The sequence below is a fragment of the Haplochromis burtoni genome, unplaced genomic scaffold, assembly GCF_018398535.1.
Source record: "Haplochromis burtoni strain Fernald_Lab_line unplaced genomic scaffold, NCSU_Asbu1 Contig_216, whole genome shotgun sequence".
Taxonomy (NCBI): domain Eukaryota; kingdom Metazoa; phylum Chordata; class Actinopteri; order Cichliformes; family Cichlidae; genus Haplochromis; species Haplochromis burtoni.
The window spans coordinates 997,991-1,011,418 of NW_024582577.1; positions in this window are offsets into that span (position 1 = coordinate 997,991).

Here is a 13,428-nt window from a genome sequence, read left to right on the forward strand (position 1 = left end):
ACTTGAAAAGAAATGGACTTGAAACAGTCCACCCAGAACCACATCTCCAGTTTTGTGCATCTCATTTAGATGAAACTGTCCCTGCAGCTGACAGGACAAAGAAAACTGAGGAGTGGATAGAATAGAAAAAACATAGGAACACAGCAAAACAACCACGACTAAATTGTTTCGCAAAGATGAGCACATGACAGCTTTCTGAATTGTTGAGATCAGTCATTAGGTTTTATTGTTTGCCAATCCCTTTTATTGACTTACTGTGTTGTTTAATCTTGAACACCACCCATCAGGGAAGAAGGCGGAGTATACTTTTCATTTGAGATTGCTTTGTATCCAGGCAAACTCAGGGAACACTCTGTGAGTAAATTAGTCATCAGTAATAACTCACTGAAGAATTGTCAGAGTAACAGGTGTTTCTGTGTGGGGAGACTGTGGCTCAGGGGGTTGGGAAGCGCATCTGTAACCGGAAGGTCGCTGGTTTAATCCCTGGGCTCTCTGTCCTGGTCGTTGTGTCCTTGGGCAAGACACTTTACCCTACCGCCTACTGGTGTTGGCCAAAGGGGCCGATGGCGCGATACGGCAGCCTCGTTTCTTTCAGTCTGCCCCAGGGCAGCCGTAGCTGCAACTGTAGCTTGCCTCCACCAGTGTGTGAATGTGAGAGTGAATGAATAGTGGTAAAGCGCTTTGGGTGCCTTGAAAAGCGCTATATAAATCCAATCCATTATTATTATTATATCAAGTGTCACAAAAGAAAAATGACAAAAATAACATAACATTATTCATGTACAGCAAAGTTAACGTGGAATGTACAACAGCATCATATTAAAAACTCCAGTCCATATTTGATTTAAAAGAGAGGGACAACAACTTACTTATTTGATCACTACCAGAGTTCGTGGCCACAGTTGAATAGTTGTAATCTAAATCTAAGTTGTAATCTGAATTGACCTGTAAATTAAAATCTTAGCTCAGACTGTACAGTGCCTTTATCATTGCACATTTCCCAAATCCATGAGTGAATCTCATGCTCCACTTTCCCCAAACTCGTGAACAAGACCCTAAGACATTTAAATCCCTTCAATTGGGGTAGTAATTTGTCCCAGATGGAGTTGGCATTCCACCTTTTCCGGCTGAGAACTATGGTCTCTGACTTGGGGGTGCTGATTTTCACACTTGGGCGCAAACCACTCCAATGCAAGTTGGAAGTCACCACCTGATTAAGCAAACAATTTCTCTCACCAGCCATGGCAGGTGCGCCATCCGTAATAATAATATTATTAATATTAAGAATAATAGTGACTTTATTCCATGGTAGTTTTATGTCATCTACAGCGGAACAAACAGCAGCAAATAAATCTGTTCCTCTTTTTTGGTCCTTAAGGCTCTGAAGGTCAAGTAGCTCTTCACTCATGTTCATTTTATTGTCCACTCTTCCAAAAACAATCAGTAATTGAGCGTTGTCAGATGCATCTGTGCTTTCGTCGCAAGCTATCGAAATAAAGTCAAAATCCACTCCTTTTCCATCCAACTGTTAACTCTTAATATTAGATGAAACTTCTTCAGTTCTTTGTACCACAGTGTTACAAGCAGTGTTGGGCAAGTTACTTTGAAAAAGTAATTAATTATAGTTACTAGTTACTTCTTCAAAAAAGTAAGTGAGTTAGTAACTGAGTTAAAAGATTCTAAAAGTAATTAATTACTTGAAAAGTAACTATTGCGTTACTTTTAAAAAAATGTTTAACCCTCTGGGTCAGCCCGTTCTCACTCCCGAGGCGTAACATGTCGACGTTTTGTCACGTCCCGCGGCGTTCCTGAGGAACGCGAAAGGAGACCTTCGGCGTTCTTATGGTACGCGGCGGGTTATGGCTGGAATCCAGTGCAATGACGCTCCCGCGGTAATAGACGTTCCAGCCCTGTATTCCAGCCCTAAACCTAACCTTATCCCTAGCCCTGACCATAACCTTATTCCTGACCTTAACCAGGACTTTAATGATGTTAAATAGCGTGTTTCTAAGCGATTTGAAGAAAAAGAGCAAACATGTGTAGATTCAGTCCAGACGGTTCTCATATTTCCTCTTTTTTCCGAGGTCGTCATTTAGGAACGTGGTGGGTAGCCGAAAACGTAATATGGTGACGATTTGTCACCTAGCGTAAAATGTTACGCTTTGGGAGTGAGAACGTGTTGTCTGGGTTCCAGGGTATAATTGGCCATTTTACTACTTTTGATGTTTCCTCTACATTTCACCTTTAAAAACTATTTACTTTGCCTTGTTTGGTATCATTCTTTTCAGCACAACCTCACGTGTCTGAATTTACAGTTATGTTTTCATTTTGACATACTGTATTAACACAATTGATCTAAAATCAGACAAAAAACATAAAATCTGAGTAGAAAAAGTTATATTTTTACTGTAACAACCACAAACATGTTTATTGAATCATATTTCATAACTTTAAATGCAAATATAAATTTTCAATTTTAAAACCATATGCACAAGTTTTGCAAACAACTCCTCCTCCTCCTCCTCGCGCTAACGCCCTGGCTTCGAGCATGGGGAGCTCGAGCGCTTTGCCCAGTCGCTCGAGGAAGAGCCGTCGTTTGTTGAGCTTGCCCGCCATCCAGTCAGGGTGAATTTCCCTCAAAAACACGAACGCGTTGTAGACCGCGACGTCGACCACCTGCAGGTCTTTCTCCTGTAGCTGTACGTGCTCACGACCTTGTCCAGGTTGTCGACGCCTCCCTTGGTGCGGTTGTAATGCAGCACCAAGGGCGGTTTTGCGCTGCTTCTGTTGCTGCTTCTGCTGCTGCTGCTGCTGCTGCTGCTTGCTGATGCAGCGGCTAGGCCGGGGCTCGGGGCAGGAGCGATGGTGGTGGTGGTGGTGGTAGCGAGGAGCGGTGGTGAGGAGCAGCACGTTCTTGTTCTTCTTGGCCACGTAGGAGAGGATGATCGTGTCTCCGAGCCGCGTACTCCGTACCTCCTTTCACCTTCGTTCCCACCACTGAGACCCAGGTAGCCACACATAGCTACACTGAACGAGTATTCAGACGGAACCAGCGCCCCCACGGCCCTGCATCCTCCTCGTCGTCGTCCTCCTCCTCCTCGTCCCGCGGAGCCGCCGAGTACGGATTCGACGGAGCCCACGGCCCTGCCCTTGACGCAGCGCAGCTCTCTGGGGATCTCGGGTCTGTTTGATCGCAGAGTGCCCAGCACGCGGCGTGGCCTCTTTCGCGATGGAGCCTGTCGGCAAGCTCGCGCGAGGTGAAAAAGTTGTCGCATGTGACGTTGTGTCCCGGCGTCAATCCCTCGGTGAGGTCCACGACCACTCAAGTGGACAGGTGCTTTTCGGGAGGGCCGCGCTTGTCTGGCTTGCCGGTGTAGACTTGCATCTTCCACGTGTAGCTGGAACACGCATCACATGCCACCCATATCTTGATCCCGTACCTGGCTGGTTTGCTGGGCATGTACTGTCTGAACAGACACCTTCCTGATGGCGAGGGAGAGAGAGACATGAGTTTGAAAGAGAACACACTTGCAAGCATGGAAGATAAAGTCACATAAAAGCACAAACGCAGAATCCAACAATGACAATACCAGACGAGAGGGCGAGGGAGAGTGGGAGAGAGAGGGAGAGAGATGTGAGTTTGAGAGAGAACACACAAGCAAGCGTGGAAGATAAGGTCACGTAAAAGCACAAATGCAGAACCCGACAACGACAATAGCAGAAAGCTAGTGTTGTCGTCGTTCCTGCTCCTCTTCCTCCTCTCATCCGCACACAACACACACACACCACGTACCTCTGAATGGCACCAGTCTCTCGTCGACGGTGACCTCCGGTCCCGGGTGGTACATGGCGGGCAACCTCGCGCACCTCCTCTTCCTCCTCTCATCCCCACGCAACACACGCACCACATACACAAACGCAGAACCAAACAACGACAATACCAGACGAGAGGGCGAGGGAGAGAGACGTGAGTTTGACAGAGAATACACGTGCAAGCGTAGAAGATAAGTAGGGTTGCCAACTCCCTGAAAAATAAATAAGGGACACCTCGTGGCCAGGGCCGGGCAACCCAGTTGTCTTCACCCTTCCCAGTGTGGTAGCTCTTTTTTTGTGTGTGAAATTATTTTTTTAACCATTTGACTTGAATTTGATTTAAGCAGATGCATATTCTTTGTGATATGACCAACATGGGAAACAAATGATCATTTAGCCATTTATTTTTAGCTCAAAATGACAACATTAACACAGTAAAACAGGTCTCTTTCTTAAACAGAAGCCTGTCATGCTTAACTTTTGAGAATATAAGTAAATCTTTCTTTAAAAGAACTCTGTCCTGCTTAACTTAAAATTATATAAATTAATAGAAAACAATAGAAAGAAAAATATTCTTGTAACAGTGCACATTTAGTGCATTTAGTACAATTGGCTTCAGTTGAGGTATTATTTCAGCTTTTCTAATGCTAATCAGCTGCTCCTGTTTGTAAACCCGCTTGTTCCCATGATTACGCATCTTAACTCATCATCATTATTCATCTATGTATTACTTTTATGTATTAGTCATCTATTTGTTGTAATCATCTATCCTTGCAGTTGTTTATTACACAAAATAAGTTATATTATCACACTTCTGGCCACATAGCGCTGATATTCACTGCACATGCCCATATTAACTTTTTCCAGCCAGGTGTTTTCCTTTTCCCATTCCTCCCTGTGCTTTTGCAGCCTATTTTTCTTTCTCTGAGCGAACAAACGTTGCTGCTCTAATGCTGGGCTCACACTGTGCGATTTTTGGCCCATTTTGAGACGATTTCTGAGTCGTGCGACCGATTTGGTGATCAGACCGATTTTGGCCTTCATCGTGCGTCGTGTAGTATACGTGGGGTAACGAGAAGCGATTAACACCTCACGACCAGCTCCCGATCATCAATCGCTCGTGAGGGTGTCACCGCAGCCGCTCACACTGCGCACGCGCAAACACGTAAACGTCGGTGAAAAAGACGGAGCAGCACGGCTGTGCAGCGTGTGATCTGGACACAAGCGATGGAGGCACAACTTGTAGAACTTTGGAAAGCTCATCCGAGCCTTTTCGATGTGGCATCACAAAATTATCACGACCACAACAACCGTGAAAATAGTTGGATTTACATTGCTGCTCAATCACAGCTGCCTGATCAATGTTTTTCATTAGCAATTTAGCAAAGTTGATGGTGGTGGTGTGTCTGTGTGAGTGAAAGACAGAGAGGAGAGAGCGACAGATTTTCTGTTATAACCTTCATTTTATGGACGCACAGTGTGAGCTCTCAGGTCGCATCAGAGCATCGGGCGGTATAGTGTGAGACCCTGCATCGTGACCTACCAACTTCTAACCCCTGCGAGTCAATCGTGCAGTTTGAAAATCGCACAGTGTCTGCCCAGCTTTAGGTGTACTGTCATCCGAGACTTGCACCGCAGTGTCGGCGTTTGTTTCCCTGTTGGCCATGCTTCTTGTTGTGGTCATCTGTTGTCTTCCGGTATTTTCTCTGTAAGCGACCTTTCCTCGACCAATGAGATGAGCAATCTGAATTGTCATACTCGAATTGTCATAAGTGTGCTGTCAGCTCATTGGTCACAAAGCAGGAGAGGGGCTGGGAATTATGTTTTCAAACAAAGCGTTAATTCCATTAACATTTATAGACTACTTTTGATTCTCACTGTATTACGGGACAAAGTGCGTCCCTTATTAGCTCAATACGGGACGTGTACTTTTGTTTCGAAATACGGGACGATTCCGTATTTTAAGGGACGGTTGGCAACCCTAAAGATAAGGTCACGTAAAAGCACAAATGCAGAACCTGACAACGACAATAGCAGAAAGCTAGTGTTGTCGTCGTTCCTGCTCCTCTTCCTCCTCTCATCCGCACACAACACACACACACCACGTACCTCTGAACGGCACCAGTCTCTCGTCGACGGTGACCTCCGGTTCCGGGCGGTACATGGCGGGCAACCTCGCGCACCACTCGTCCCACATGGCTTTGATGGGGGCCAGTTTGTCGTAGCTATCGCCGCCGCCGCCGCCTAACCTGGCTCGTCTGGTCGGCATCGTGGCTCTGAACACGGACCTGCCGCTCTCGGCGTCCCACAGGCTCTCGCAGGCCTCTGCCCGGGACCTGTACACGCCGGCGAGCACAAGCAGCCCAACGTAGGCTCGGAACTCGACGTGGCCCATGGGTTTCAAGTAGGCCATGAACGAGGAGGCCTCGTCTCGCGCCGCAGCCACGGCTTCTTCGGTGGGGCATCGTCCTCGCAGGTCGAGGTCATTGTCGTCGTCGCCGTTGTCGTCGTCGCCGTTGTCGTCGTCGCCGTTGTCGTCTTCTTCCTCCTCTTTATCGTTTTCTTCGTCGTCTTCTTCTTCTTCATAGTCTTCGTCTTCATAGTCTTTGTCTTCTTCTTCATTGTCATCATCGTCATAATCGTCGGCTACATCTGTGTCGCGAGTTTCACCGAGATCGCCATGCCCGCGATCGCGCCCAAGATCATCAACGCCACCTGAAGCACGGCCGGCGTCCTCTCGCCAAAGCTCCGAAACCCCCCGCCCGCAGTTGACGTCTTCTTCGTCTTCCTTGTCTTCTTTGTCTGCTGCTTCTTCTTCTTCTGTGTCTTCGTCTTCTTCTCTGCCTTTTGGCTCGCCTTGTGAGCCATCAGCCTGGCATAATTGCAACCGAATTTCTTGGCCGTGCTCGCGTAGGCCGCGCACACTGCCCGGGAACCCATGGTCCGCTACCTCGTCGTTTTCGCTCTCCTGCTCCTCCGACTGCAGCGGCGCTCCTCTGCGAGCATTCGGGCTGTCGAGTCTCCGACAACTCTTTCATATCCCTCGTATCGGTTATAGTCCCTCCGTGCCTGACATTCCTAACTGGCCTCACCTGCTAGCAGCGGCTTCACTCGCTCGTGTTCTCCGCGAGTCGTTACGAGTCATAGATCGCAGGCTTTGGACTTTGTCGAGGTCGGCTACTGTCCGTCTTCGCTCGGCCTCTTCCTCTTCCTCTATACACTCCTCTCTCCCACATCTCCGAAGTACTCTTCCTTGTTGTTGTTGCCCTGTTGTCCTATTCTATGACCCCGTTCGTGTTGCTGCTGCCCTTGCTGCCTCTTAGTGTCTTGCTGTAAGCGGTATTCCGGGCCTTATGCCCTCTCGGGACTTTGGCCAAAGTTATATCCATCAATAATCGTAAGTAGCAAGGAAATGTACCTTATTTGTGTCCCATGTATCCTATGAGTCGCTATTTTGAAACCATAACAAGTGATGTATTTTCCTGATAAAAGATAATACCATTTTAAAGAAATGCTCTCAACCGCATAATAGCTTCACCCTACCGACAATACGCCCTAATATGGCGCGATGTTGCAATAAGATGCCCGAGCGGAAGGAGATGAGGGCACCGTATTATTATCGATGACACCGCCGGCGAAAATCGCCGCCCTGCCAACCCGTGTACTTCAGACCTTGAGTCTCAGTTGGCTCCTCCGCGAGTCTTCTTTAGTGAAAAAATTCCACGGTTGAACATTGATCATTACACATTACTCATTCTTTCTTGTCGCGATATAACCAACACAACAAATAGGTCTTACGATCCGGCACAGACTGCCGCACCTTGCTGCATGATTACCATCCCTGATCTTTGTTATGCTATTACTTGTCCTAGCAGCTCACGAACGTACGACTCTGACACGGACACCGCCCTTCTGTAACAAACCCCAACACGACCTATTACCCGCCCATTCCACGCGTGTTCATTGTAGTTCCATACCCGACCGCGCAACACGCTTAGTATCATCTTAACGACCGGGAAAGCATGCTAACCAAGTTTTGTATGGTTAGTTAGGGTTGTTCTGCCTCCAAGGATAGATGTCCCGAAGGGAATCAAATAATATCTCTGAGTCCGAGTATCTACAACAGTAAAATGGAGAGGAACACGTAAGGAAAGATAGTTCCCAGTAGGCCTGTATAATGTCTATGGGCATCTAATAGAATGGAGTATTTAATATCGAGATCATTGAGCTTTTTTAAGTGTTAACATGAGTGTACTGAGGCAAATAGAAAGAAGAGAGGAGATTTAGTTTGTAATAAGTGTAAGTAATAACTAATATAGAAAACACACAATAATCCCAAGTGGAGCTTTCCAATTTCCTCTCATGTATATTCGCGCTCCTTTTGCCCACCATGAGAGGCACAAACACAAATATCTGAACTACTTAACACAATTACACTAACTCATTTGGGCACTACGTAGATCATTCACTATCTACTTTTAAAAGATCCGGACGTGCCCTGATACTTGTGTTTCAGCCACGGATGCTCCCTGGGCAGGACTTATCAAGTAGAGATCAGACTGTGTCACGTAGAGCATAGTTCAAACATACTGTTCTACACCGGTCCACTAAGATAATCCACCACCAAAATGAAATGTGTCATTATTACCTTCCTTTTCGATATATGGACACCAGGGACTCCCAATTCGCATGGATTATTCGTGATGAACCAAAACATCACAACAAGCATGCATTTTAACTGACCTCTGCCCTTAAACAGGGAAGCCTTTGTGAAAATAATTCGTCCACTCTTTGTGCCAACACACGCAGCTATATTGTTCAATGCACCTATTCTTGCAAGTCCAAATCGTATTGGACTCGCCCACTCCATCGCAGTGTGACTGAAGCTATCTTCCGGTAAACCTCCGGGTCGAGCCCGTTCAACTCCAGAATCCATCGGGATGAACCTGAGACGTAATGACGCACTAGACTGCCAGTACATGAAATGCGCGGCGTCTGTCCAGTGTTTCCCACACGTATCAAGTGTCTAATCCAAGATATTTCACTTGGCCATACCCAAACCCACCCGCCCCAATCTTACATTGACACTATATAGTAGAGAATTACGGTGATACTTCCCACGTGGGCATTTATTTATCCGCGAAGATATTGTCACCAGACATAGATTCCTAAGCCAGCAATTAAACATGCGTTTCATGAAAATCACTACGAACTCAATAATGCACCCATGAATATAGTGGCCAAAGAGCTCCGTTTAATAGCGTCTTCGTGTATGTGGACGACTACAGTAAGAATAAACCATCAAGACATATGACCCGAGCATGTGAAGAGACTATGAGCGAAAACAGAAAAGATTCGTCACGAAACGACGGAACTCTGATAGTGAGTTCTCACACAAAATGAACACTTCTCTGTTCATCTTGCGCTAACTGCTTCACTCTTCATGTGTCTATCGGAGTCAGCTCACTGCATTGGGTCAAGGATACTTTCAAGGCTCCCGAGATACAAATCATTATTGCAGTCACATCATCCCCTCTTCACTTTAAGATGATTGCATTTGATCTAGTTAAGTACCCTCAACCAACAATTATCGAGCACTACCCACACAAACAGATAGTCAGCCCCAGGTCCCTTGAGATTAGAAGCGACTCCGCTCTGATGCTTACACGCACGCTTACATGGTGCATCGATTGACTTAGCGCCTTCGTGAGGCGAAAAGTGCCTACTTCTCTGTGGCCGATAAAAGTAATTCTGAGCCCTTTACTTTTAAGACTCCTTAACTCATCTCTATCACCCATCGCAACCACACCTTAACACCAGAAATATATATATCTAACATATAGAAGAGGAACATCTTCAAAGAGGATAAACTATTGAATAGAGAGCCAAGATAGCGTATCAGACTCTAGTTCTCACGGACCATGCGGTGCCTAGGTCTTGAGTGTACCCACGAGCAAAAGCTCCATTAGAAATACCCAGATCCGACAGGAATGCAATCAAACAAGGTGGCGATCGAAGTGCTTAAGACTGAGGATGCACAAAAACGGCAAAAACAATTTTCCGATTCGAGGCTCTAGGTAGTGGAGTTTGTTGTCAAGGTTCGATGCACTGCGTACAGACTTCGGAAATATGGATGCAAAGCGTAATACGGACGCAAGAAGTCTTGCTGAGATGAAAAGGGTGAAGGTTCTCTTGCGGCACGTTATTGTCTCTGTCTTGACATACGTCTCGCCAATCCCTATTCTACAAGACAACTCACAAGTTTAGGTTTATGGCTGCGAGTCAGAAGACTTGGTCTACAAAAGGAATATGATATGGACTCCTTCTTTGTACTTTGGATTTTAAAATTTCTGTTGCGGGGGATTTTTAAAGAGTGTGGTCTAAGTGTCGGTCTATTTTTAATGTTGTTGGAGCACAGTTTTTAATTCGGTTGCGTGGTTTGATTAACTGTGTGATTTTCGGATTCTTAATTCTTGTGCGCGAGGTGAATTCTATTATATGTGCTCACATATTTGCATCCATCAGAACTTATTGTTGCGGTTTTTTAATTTGTTGTGGGTTTTTTAATTTGTTGTGGATTTTTAATTTGTTGCGTTTTTTAATTTGTTGCGGTTTTTTAATTTGTTGTGGATTTTTAATTTTGTTTTTTATTTGTTGTGGATTTTTAATTTGTGTGATTTTTAATTTGTTGCCTTTTTTTAATTTGTTGCAGGATTTTTAATTTCTTGTGCTTTGCACTTCCCAGCCACCGTACTATCAGCCCAAATAGCAAAGAGAAATTAAAAATGCATGCCGTGAAAGAGTTTGGGTCTTAGGAGGTTAATAGCTTAATTTTAAAGGGGAGTGTCAAAAAGTCAATGCTTCCCTGGCAGGTCGCGGAGTGTGGGAGTGCCTACTGGGGTCAGCAGGGGAGCTGGCCCCAGGGAGGGGTTACCTGCCCCTCCCTTCCTTCCCTCCCCATCTCCAGCTGCCTCCCTCTTCCCGCTCCACCACAACCACCCACACATGCAGGGCCTTGGAGTAGGGGTATGTCACCAGGGTGCAGAGGAGGCTACCCCCCCCTCTGTCCCCTTCTGGCTGCCTCTGCCTCAATTTTATCCCACAACTTAGACATTCACATTATTCACACTCTCATTACACATACATATGAGCGACGTCTGCGCGTCGAATTTATATACTCCACAACCATATAGCGGAGCAATTAGACAGAGAGATATTGCAGACACCCTACATTCTGAATGATAAGCCAGCAGGAACATATGAGAGAGGAATACCCTTTAGGGAATGTGAGTAGGGACACAATCACGGAGGTCGCAGGAACAATCCTAACCAATCAGGGGGTCGTGTACAATGCCCCATCCACATCCCTGGCGTGCGTTAAATGAGAGCATATAGTGGCGGAACCACACCTCTCCTCAAAATTGTTAAACTAGACAGCAATATACGAACAGTGTCGAGGGACTACAAATCACAGGCCGTGGAGGCACCTGTATCATGTGCTGCCGTTACAGGCCTCCGCACTACGCCGCGTTCACCTTGGCAGCCTGTCCCCTCAAGCTCCATGTGCGTCTCCCTCATCCTGTAGTTTATAACTTTGTGACCCACCATTTAGACACTACCTACATGCTATCAACACAACCATATACCGAATACTGCTAGCGGATTTGGTGCCGCTAGGGAGGTGTATGGAGGTCATTCGTCCCGCCACCCCCCATTACTACCTCTGCGGCCTCAATTTGTCCATTCCAAACGGTCTGTTCCTGTTCTTGACAAGACGGGAGGGCCTAGATCTGGAGAGGTGGCACCCTCTGCCGACTGCACTAATGGGATCGTGGCCCGAAATGATGGCGGGATGCCTCTGCGCTTTGCTGGCTACTTGTTCGAGCCGCCGTGTGTTCTGCCTTCTACCTCACCCCCACCGCATTGGAACTATAGGACACATGAGGAGGATAGATCCACTGCACCCTCGGGTCTCGAGGGAATGCAAGTTCCCACCCACCTCCAGGGGCAAGACCCAATGGTCCACGACCACACAACACACCACTGAAGCTCACTAGACCCGGTTTGTAGAGTACGCTTGGGGAGTGTGAATCGTGTGTACAGCGTCTCTTTATGTCTGTCTCCACGTTGGTTGAGTGTGGAGTGAGTGCATATGAGAGCATGAGGGTGGGAATGGATGTTTGTGTCTGTGTGTGCCTGTATGTCTGTGTCTATATGTCAGGTTGGGTATCAGACGCCACCTCTCTGGGGACACCTCAGGCCCTCCAAGGTTTGGAGGCCTATCTCCACCCACCACCACTTCCCCTGCCGGTGGCGGACTCCCTCAGGTGTCGGTGTGCTGGTGGTTCTTTGTGTCTGGGGGTGGGCGTCCGGGTACACACCGGCTCACTCCTTGGCGGCCGCTTGTCGGGGCCTGGGGCCTGGGGCTCGCTCGGGCCCCCTTTGGAGGTGGGGTGCCCCCGGCCTCTCGGCCTGGGGCTCGGTCACTCAGGCACAGCTGGGGGCCGGCGGAGCTCACGGGCGCGTCACTGCAACTCCCCCTGGCTTCTGCTCCGCGGCTGCTGGGCGAGCTTCACGGCGCGCTGAGCCGTCACATGCTAGACTGACCCCCTTGCTGTCTTCCTGCATGCTGCTGTGAGTGATACCTCGGTGCATTCTGGTGGACTCTCATCCTGTCTAGGCTCTCACTGGAGACAGTTGGGCGCGGCCCTTCCCCCCTCAGTTGGAGCCCTCCTGGTCGCTCCCGTTCCGTTCTAGGAGGCACTGGCGTGGATCTTCTGGTGAAGTTTTGCATCTCTCCTCGTCTATAACCTAGCTGTACATCCTCACACCTGGTACCCCAGACGGCGACTTGGCATTGTGGCTGTGTCGACCCCCCACCCCCACTCTAGGTCAGACATGATATACAATAGATAGAGACAATGAAACTCTTCTGGTGCAATACACTAAGAGCAGGCCCGGCTTGATCCGACACAGGCACATTGCACAACTGCGCCAGCGTTCGCCACCCTGCCTCTCTAGTACCCGAAATTACATCCTTTCTATTGCGACACTGCTATCTCTATCATAGGCGAGCATCTGTCCTGCGCTAGGGCCTGCTATCAAACAACAATCGATACTTATCTAGTATTTACATGCTGTTACACTTTCTCTAGCTCTAGATAATGCAGAGTATGGTGTTGTGTTTTGCTATGATTGCTTGTGTAATGCTTTCTTGTTTCCTCTTCTTTGCTTGTTTGCTATTTACTTAATCTCCCACACAGCAATTGGGCATTCCACGAAGATATCCCTTATCTATTTTTCTCCCTCCCCTTTCTTGAACATCTGTCCCTGCGTCCCCCTAATCTTTTTCCTTCCTTCCCTACACTCTCTCTATTACATTCTCCCTTTTACCATATCTACATCACCCCTCTCATGTACTGGTCACATTTCTATCTGTAACAATAACTGAAAATAAAAAAAGTATAAAAAAATAATAACAAGACAGACAAGCATCGAACCAAATGCGGACCAATACTGCAATTGCCACGATGGATTCCATTGCAAAGGTAAATCCAGGTTGGGGTATCTCTTTGTTGGTCTTCAGAGCAACAATTCTTGTGATAGGCTTGAACA